This window comes from Mobula hypostoma, chromosome 4 (genome assembly GCF_963921235.1).
Source record: "Mobula hypostoma chromosome 4, sMobHyp1.1, whole genome shotgun sequence".
Lineage (NCBI taxonomy): Eukaryota > Metazoa > Chordata > Chondrichthyes > Myliobatiformes > Myliobatidae > Mobula > Mobula hypostoma.
In genome coordinates this window covers 33844602-33854677 of record NC_086100.1, presented here as the reverse complement: position 1 = coordinate 33854677, position 10076 = coordinate 33844602, and positions in this window count along the sequence as shown.

The window sequence follows — 10076 nt, the reverse complement described above, 5'->3', positions numbered from 1 at the left end:
TGTGTGAGAGAGAGAGAGAGAGAGAGAGAGAGAGAGAGACAGACAGACAGAGAGAGAGCGAGAGAGAGAGAGACAGTGGCAAAAGCATCATTGTAAAGAATAGGTTGATGCTTTGCTGTCAGGCCTGTGTGAAAAGAATAGATTACAAAGAATTAAGATGAAGGGAACTGATGGAAATGCTCTGAGAGCCGACATAGACTCAGTGGGCTGGATGATAGACATCTATTTCATCTATTCCATTCCGTGGCTACAAAGATAAAGTGTATACACTCATAATATGTTTGATAATGGAGTCCCTGAAATACCTGGAGATCTTTCACCAAAAAGAAACAGGGTGGTGCCATATTAATGTTCGAGATAATTTGTCCCCTATTTCAAAAGTAGCTTTAGCCTATTGTTGCTGGGTATCTGTTTCAGTTTCATTTTCATTTCAGCTCTCCTCATAAATGACTCAATATTTACTTGTCAAAGTCAAAGTTTCATTATTGTCATATGTACACGTATATGCAAACATGAAAAACTTACTTACAGCAGCATCACAGCACATAACATCAGATAAACAGCGTTCACAAGAGAAACATGAAGTATTCCTTTTTTACAAGTAAACACAATTAGAACAAACAAAGGACATTTTAGTTCAAATGTTATTGCTGCTTGAGGAAATAATTGGATATATTCAAATACTCTAATCTCTAGTCTCATATTTTTGGATAGTGTCAAACAACATACAGAAAGACAGGTGGGTGAGCCAAATTATTATAGTGTTTATAGCTGTGTCTCCAAACTTACTGTTTTTGTACTGTGAAGAAATGCATAAATAACAGATGAGACTGAAAACTGAAAAAAAATCTTCCTTGTTTTCTTGATTGCTCCAATGAAGTTTGTTGCAAGCATTGACAAAATGAGTGTGACCTGAGTTGCATTGTTTGTTAGCAAGTATTTAATCTGAGGTACTCGGCTTCTTGGAATCTTGCCCAGGATGATGACTTATCCCCTATGGCAACACCTCCAGAATGGAAATCATAACTAAGATCACCATTTGCAAGGTGGAGAACAAATTCAGAACTTTTATTTGGAGTGTAAAGGTGGCATTGAATGAGTAAAATATCAAAGATTTGTTTACACATTTTAAAGGAAGTACTGTAGCATCTGTTCAGTAGTTGGCAAGATGCGTATCATTATGGGCTTGAAATCATGTACAAATGTATATAATATGTGCCTGTCTGAACTGCCTCCTTAAAAGCCGTCAGATACAGGGGAGTCTTTGTTATTTTAGTAATCTCGAAAGATACTTCAGTAGTTCAGAATAGACTTGTTTTATGGCTACTCAGGTTGTGACATGGTACAGCAAGGAACACTGCTGCCTCAGCTTCAATTCTTTTTATGGGTATATACCTGAAGAAAGGTGATATTTGTGAATTGTTGTACAGGTTTCTCCCGCCATCCGAAGGTAGAGCGTTCCTATGAAACGGTTCGTAAACCAGAATGTCGTAAAGCGAAGAAGCAATTATCATTTATTTATATGGGAAAATTTTGTGAGCGTTCGCAGGCCCAAAAAATAACCTACCAAATCATGCCAAATAACACATAAAACCTAAAATAACAGTAACATATAGTAAAAGCAGGAATGATATGATAAATACACAGCCTATATAAAGTAGAAATAATGTATGTACAGTGCAGTATCACTTACGGGAATCGGGAAGACAGCGCCGAGCACACTGATGATGGTGTGTTAGACTGAGTCATTGGAGTTTGGGTGGTGCAGTAGTCCCCATCCTCCGGGCAGTGAACCGATACCGATCTGTGAAGAACACAGCAGTGCAGCGGTAGCCGGGAGGCACACAGCACATCTTTAAGAAAAAAGCCGAAATAGACATGCTAATTAATTAGGTGCCGCCCAACACGTAATTGTCGGCCCAGATCAGAGGCGATGCGATCCTCAGAGAACTCTGTCAGGCTTGTTAGACAGGATCTGCTCTTCACAAAACCATTCTGACTGTCCCTGATCAGACCATGATTCTCTAAATGCCCATAGATCCTATCTCTAAGAATCTTTTCCAACAGCTTTCCCACCATAGACATAAAGCTCACTGGTCTATAATTACCCAGACTATCCCTACTACCTTTTATGAGCAAGGGGACAACATTCGCCTCCCTCTAATACTCCGGTACCATTCCCATGGAGAACGAGGACATAAAGATCCTAGCCAGAGGCTCTGAAATCTCTTCCCTTGCCTTGTGGAGTAGCCTGGGGAATATTCCATCAGGCCCCGGGGACTTATCTGTCCAGGCACATCTTCCCACTTTATCTCTAATCGGTCCTATCTTCACTCCTGTCATCCTTTTGTTCTTCACATAATTGAAGAATGCCTTGGGGTTTTCCTTTACCCTACTCGACAAGGCCTTCTCATGCCCCCTTCTTGCTCTCCTCAGCCCCTTCTCAGTCATTTCTTGCTACCGTATATTCCTCAATAGACCCATCTGATCCTTGCTTCCTAAACCTCATGAATGCTGCCTTCTTCCACCTGACTAGATTTTTCTCCTCACTTGTCACCCATGGTACCTTCATCCTACCATTCTTTATCTTCCTCACTGGGACAAATGTATCCCTAACATCCTGCAAGAGATCCCTAAACATCGACCACATGTCCATAGTACATTTCCCTGCAAAAATATCATCCCAATTCACACCTGCAAGTTCTAGTCTTATAGCCTCATAATTTGCCTGTCTTCCTCTTCCTCTTCTTCTTGTTTTACGGCGGTTAGTAACCAGCTTGATGGTGCATTGCCGCCGCCTTCTGCTCCGCAGTGTGCAATAGACTTACATTCCAAATTCCTTCACCCAATCATACACACATATATACCCTAACCTACATTTTATCCTCTCACCTTTGGCCATCCTAGTACCCTATTCCTGCTTATTCATCATATCCTATAAAAAACCCCTGTACCCCTTAAGAAAGCTAAAAATACCCTGACCTGTGCTTTCTCACCCATGCCCAGCAACCCTTTTAATGTGAATTCCTGCACCCCCAATTCCCTTAGATTGAATATCATCATCTCTTTCTGTATCCCATACTTCCTGCAACTCAGAAATACATGTTCTTCTGACTCCTCTTCCTGACATTCCTCACACTATCCTGTCTGGTGTTTCCCTATCATTTTCAATGTTTTGTTTAACATACAATGCCCCAGCCTTAAGCTAGTCCACACAGTTTCCTCTCTTCTGTATCCACTACCTACCCTAGTACCTGCAACACTATTTTGTATTTGATATTAATGCCTCCCTTTCCCCTCCCTGTCCCATCTTTCTTGCCACATTTGGTTGATTATTTTCCCCAGATTACACACTTAACCTCTGCTTTACTAATGCTAATGTGCATTTCTATATTTTCTTTCTTTAACGGCTTCTTTGCCAACTCATCCACCCTCTCATTCCCCTTCACCCCTACATGTGCTGGAACCCGTAGAAATTTCACCTGACCTCCCTGATTTGCAATTCTTGTGACTGACTGAAGGACGTCATAAAGTACGTCTTGCCGACCGTTTGAGTGAAAAAACCTTAAACTTGCTAGAACTGAGGATGAATCTGAGCATATCAACACTTCGACTTGTCTAGCTTTCTCCACCCATCGCAACGCAACCAACACTGCCAGCATCTCCACTGTATACATCCCTAATTTATTAGATGTTCTTCTGGTGATTCCAATTTCTTTTGTTGGTATAGCCACCCCAAACCCTGTCACTCCTGTTTCAGGTTCCTTAGCACCATCCGTATAAATCTGAGTATAATCACTATATTTTTCCATCACATGACAGTTAAATGCACTTACCAAATCAGTTTTATATTTTCCTTTCCTTTTTACCTCTAACAAATGCCGGTCTATATTAGGCCATTCAAGCTTCCATGGAGCTACAGTCGGATAAACTACTGAAGGACCTATGCTTAGATCAAACACTCCACATTCGTTAGCAATATCATTCCCTACCCGACTAAAGGTATCCCTCTGAAACCTCCCATTTTCCCAGCACTCCTGCAACACTCCTTTTGCAGGGTGAGAATCATTGTGTCCCTGCAAGTTAGCCCAGTAGTTTGCCATCAGTTGCATCCTTCTTAGTTCCAAAGGCATTATTCCCATTTCTACCTGTAGTGCTGACACTGGTGATGTTTTAAAAGCCCCACTGCACACTCTCAAAGACTGAGCCTGAATCACATCCAGCTTCCTTATAAGAGATCTAGTTGCTGATCCATATGCTATATTTCCATCGTCCAACACAGAAATACTAAACCCACATATTTTCTCTTCAAAGCTGAACAACTTGCTCCCCATTCCCTACCAGTCAAACATCTTATCACATTTATTACTTTTTTACATTTCTCCTCAACTTTCCTGATATGCTCTGCCCATATTAATTGTGAATCAAATATAACTCCCAGAAATTTAAATGATCCAACCCTTTCTAATTCAATCCCATACATCCTTAACCTCTTCCCTACCTCAATTCTTTTCATGGTGAAAGATACAGTTTGAGCTTTTTCTACTGAAAATCTACATCCCCAATCATAACCCCACTCCATTACTTCATCAATTGCTCCTTGTAGTTTCCTGACTATATGCTCCATGTTCCTGCCTCTTTTCCACAAGGCCCCATCATCCACAAACAGTGACCTACCTATATCCACTGGTACCTTCGTGAAGACATCATTGATCATAATGATGAAAAGTAACGGGCTAATCACACTACCTTGAGGTGTGCCATTTCCCATTATGTACTGTTTTGAAAATTCTGATCCAATCCGAACTTCAATTTTCCTACCAAACAAAAAATCTTTAATCCAATTAAAAATTCTCCAACCAACCCCCATCTTGTGCAGTTTAATTAACAATCCTTCCTTCCACATCATATCATAGGCTTTTTCAATGTCCAAAAACACTGCAACTACTGACTCTTTATTTGCCTGGGCTTTCCTTATTTCAGTCTCTAACTGTATCACTGAGTCCATGGAATTCCTTCCCTTCCTAAAACCACTCTGGTAACTTGCCAGCATTCCTCCCTTCTCAAGCTCATAAGCCTTTCTGTTATCATCCTTTCCATTATCTTACATATATTTGATGTTTATGCTATTGGTCTGTCGCTAGTGGGTTTTGACGGATCCTTGCCAGGTTTCCTTATTGGAATTACTACTGCTTCTTTCCATGCACTTGGTAATCTTCCCTCCTCCCACACTCTGTTATAAAAATGCAGCAACTTCAAGAGCGCTCCTTCTCCTAGATTTTTTAGCATCACAGAGCATATCAGATCTTTCCCTGGGGAGAAATTTCTGATTGACATTTCTGGAAATATAGATGAATTAAATAGTCAGGTGACTTCAGCAATTATTATGCCAGCAGAAGGATCTATACCTAGGAGTAAAAACAGGATGAATAGAAGACTGGTACCATGGTGGACAGAGGAATGTTGTCAAGCTGTAAAAAAAACAGAAATAGAGCATTCAGGCTAGTTAAAAGAACCCATAATATGCGGCATTTGATTCAATATAAGAAGGCAACGGGAATGGTGAAAAGAACTATACATCAAGCTAAAAGGGCAAGTTGGAGGAGGTTTTGCAACAAAATAGGAAGAACAACAACTGTGGGAGAGGTATGGGGAATGATTAAGAGGATGGGGGGGCATGCTAGTAGGACTGACATGGGAAGAAGTGAGGGAGAACCTCACTAATCAGTCAAGCCAGGAAGTGCCACCTGCTGGTTAACACTAATTATGATGATTCTTTTGCAATGGAATGCAAGGAGCTTACTGGCCAATAGCCAGGAATTCAAGCACTTTATTAAAGAAATGGTTGTAAAACCCGATGTAGTATGTATTCAGGAAACTTGGTTGATACCAACTTTAGATTTTGTGGGGTATGGGTATACAATGATAAGGAAAGATAAAATTCTAGGGGGAGGAGGGGGTTGTGCAATGTTAATCGAACAAGGTATACTATGTAGGATATTGGAAAAAGGAGATGATCAGGAATACATAGCGGTGGAAGTGTGGGAGAGAGGGGAGGGGGTGGTTATAATGAACTCCTACAATCCATGTAAAAGGTTGGATTTGGGCAGGATACAAGGACAAAACAGATATAAAGTAGTGTGGTGTGCAGATTTCAATGCTTATAGCACAATATGGGGAGATTCAAAGGAAAGGTAATTGAAGATTTGATGGAAGAAAGGGATTTGGTGTGTATGAATGATAGTAGAGGAACAAGGATAAACTTAACAACAGGAACTGAGTCAGTATTAGATATTACGTTAGTGTCTAATACTTTGGCTGGTGTTAGTAACTGGGGAGTTTGAACTGCTTCAGCAGTAGGCAGTGATCACTACCCAGTTTTATGTTCAGTGGGTGAAATAATTGAAGTAAGACCAGGTGGTGGAATCCCAAAGTGGGTGTTTGGAAAAGCAGATTGGGATAAGTTCCAGAAGTTGAGTGAAAAGGCATTGACAAAGGTTGACATTTCTGGAAATATAATTTTCCCTTCCCCAATTAAAGATTTTCCTGTCCTCTCTGATTCTATACTTTTCCATGATAATGTTAAAGGCCAGAGAGCGGTGGTCACTGTCCCCCAGATGCTCACCCACTGAGAGATCTGTGACCTGACCTGGTTCCTTACCTAATACTAGATCTAGTCTGGCATTCCCCTTAGTCAGCCTGTCAACATACTGTGACAGGAGTCCGTCCTAGACACACTGAACAAACTCTGCCCCATCTAAACCATTGGAACTAATCAGGTGCCATTCAATATTAGGGAAGTTAAAGTCACCCATGCAATAACCCTGTTATTTTTGCACCTTTCCAAAATCTGCCTCCCAATCTGCTCCTCGGTATCTCTGCTGCTACCAGGGGACCTATAGAATACTCCCAATAGAGTAACTGCTCCCTTCCTGTTCCTGACTTCCACCCATATTGACTCAAAAGAGGATCCTGCTACATTACCCACCCTTTCTGTAGCTGTAACAGTATCCCTGACCAGTAATGCCACTTCTCCTCCCCTTTCCCCCCCTCTATCCCTTTTAAAGCACTGAAATCCAGGAATATTGAGAATCAATTCCTGCTCTGGTGCCAGCCAAGTCTCTGTAATGGCCACTACATCATATTTCCACGTATGTAAGCTCTCAGTTCATCACCTTTGTGCTTCTTGCACAGGCACTTTAGCCCTTCTACCTGACTACCTTTACACCCTTTATTCTGTTTCTCTTTCCTCAAAGCCTCTTTATATGTTAGATCTGGCTTTACTCCATGCACTATACTTGCAGTTCTCGCATGAATTTCATCCTCTTCCGCCTCACTATCTGCTCTAACACCCTGGTTCCCCACCCCCTGCAAATCTAGTTTAAACCCCCACCTCCCCGGAGCAGCACCAGCAAACCTTCCTGCAAGGATGTTGGTCCCCCTCCAGTTCAGGTGCAACCCGTCTCGTCGGAATAGGTCCCACCTTCCCTGGAACAAGGCCCAATTGTCCAGAAACACGAAGCCCTCCCTCCTGCACCAACTCCTTAGCTATGTACTTAGCTGAATTATCTTCCTATTTCTAGCCTCACTTGCACATGGCACGGATAGTAATGCTGAGATTGCAATGCTGGAGGTCCTGTCCTTCAACTTTGCACCTAACTCCCTAAATTCTCTTTGCAGGACCTCCTCCTTCTTCCTACCCACGTCTTTGGTCCCTACATGGACCACGGCATCTGGCTGCTCACCCTCCCTCTAGAGAATACTGAGAACTCGATCCGAGCTATGGTGGACCCTGGCGCCAGGAAGGCAACAGACCACCCAGGATTCTCAATCTCTTCCACAGAAGCTCTTATCTGTCCCCCTAACTATCAAATCCCCTATCAATACTGCTCTTCTCTTTTCCCTCCTTCCCTTCTGAGCTGAGGGTCCAGTCTCAGTGCCAGAGACGCAACCACTGCAACTTGTCCCTGGTAGGTCGTCCCCATCAACAGTATCCAAAACGGTGTACTTATTGTTGATGGGAACAGCCACGGGGGGCTCTGCTCATTCTGTCTATTCCCCTTCCCTCTCCTGGCAGTCACCCAGCTACCTATCTCCTGACTTTTAGGGGTGACTATCTCCCTGTAACTCCTGTTTATTTCTGCCGCTGCCTCATGAATGATCCAAAGTTCATCCAGCTCCAGCTCCAGTTCCCTAACTCGGTTTGTCAGGAGCTGCAGCTGGATGCACCTTTTATAGGTGTAGTCATCAGGGACAATTGTGCTGTCCCTGACTTCCCACATACTGCAAACGGAGCACTCGATTGCCCTAACTGCTGCCTCCATTACCTACTCCTAATTTAATAAGATTAATTAAAGGAACTTACCCAGCCTTACCTCACTGGGAGCAAGCTCGTTCTCAGCCTCTGCTCACCAAAGCCTTCCTACTCTGTCTCTCACTACTCCATCGCCCACTCCTACGATGCCGGCTCCGTTACTCTGCTCACATTTTAAACCCTCCAGCTGTCTCACAGGCCGACTTTCACGCACTTGCGCAGTCGTGCCCCGTTCAAACTGCCGAAGAAATGACAGCTGCTTGGCATTCAAGATGAGGTAGTAAATGGGATTAGACATTGGCTTTGTGGGAGTAACTGGTTGCCTCCCTGACTGGAGGCCTGTGACTAGTGGAGTGCTGCAGGGATTGGTGCTGTATCCATTATTGTTTGTCACCATTTTAATGATATAGATCAGATATATCAACTGAGACTTCAATATTTCTTAATAACCAAGGTTCCCTAAACTTGTTATCTTTTATTCTGACAGGCACGTACAAGCTTTGTATTCTCAAAATTTCACTTTTGAAGGCCTCCCACTTGCCGAGTATATCTTTGCCAGAAAACTGCCTGTCCCAGATCCTGGGCCTTTCTCTAATTTAGAATGTCAACCTGCCGACCACACCTATCATCTTCCATATTTACTTTGAAACTAATGGCATTATGATCAGTAGATATAAAGTGTTCCCCTGCACAAACTTCTGTCTCATGCTCTGTCTGTGAGCCCGATGAGATGTGCTTTCGTGGCTTTTGTATCTTCTGCTTGATGGGATTGGGGATCAGGGCAGCTGGGCGTCTTTGATTATGTAAGCTGTTTTACTGAGAAAGCCAACATGAACAGAGTCTATGGAGGGGAGCTTCATTTTCATGATGTGCTTAGCTGTGAATACAACCCTCTGCTGTTTCTTGCTGCCTTGGGCAGAGTAGTTGCCATACCAAGCTGTGAGGATTATATCCAATATTGAGTTCCTTATTGTGTCATCGATCATATCTGTTATTGTATCCAGTATGAACTGTGATTCTACTAATCATCCATATCACCTTCCATTGATGTGGTAATTAGGAATGTGCATCAGTACATTTACTTTCTTAGATGTCCAAGAAGATTTGGCACATCTGCAAGGATCCTTTGAACCTCTACAAATACTCTACGGAAAGTATCCTGATGGGTTGCATCTCAGCCTGGTGTGGCAACTGCTCTGTTCCGGACCATCGGAGCCTGTAGAGAGTGGTAAACACAGGCCAATCCGTCACAGTCTCATGTGGTGTCACTACCTTTCCCTCAATGTCAACAAAACAAAAGAGCTGCTCATTGTCTTGAGGAGTAGGAATGATGGACATGCACTTATTTACTTCAGTGATACTGAGGTCAAGAGATTTGCAAGCTTCAAGTTGCTAACCAATAGTCTGTCCTGGTCCAACCAGATAGATACCATGGACGAGAAAGCTACCCAGCTCTGCTACTTTCCCAGGAGGCTAAAGAAATTTAGCACATCTCCTTTGATCCTCACATGTTCCTATCAATGCACATTAGAAAACATTGTATCTGGATGCATCATATGTTGGTATAGCAACTGATATGCCCGTGACCACAAGACACTGCATTGAACTGGGGACACAGTTTACTGCATTATGGAAAGCAGCCTCCCCTCCATGGACTTTATTTACACTGATCTGTCTGAACGAATTGCAAGACAAAATTTTCACTGTATCTCAGTAATATGACAATAAAAAACCAATTAGAGGGAGGAGAAGAATGGATAGA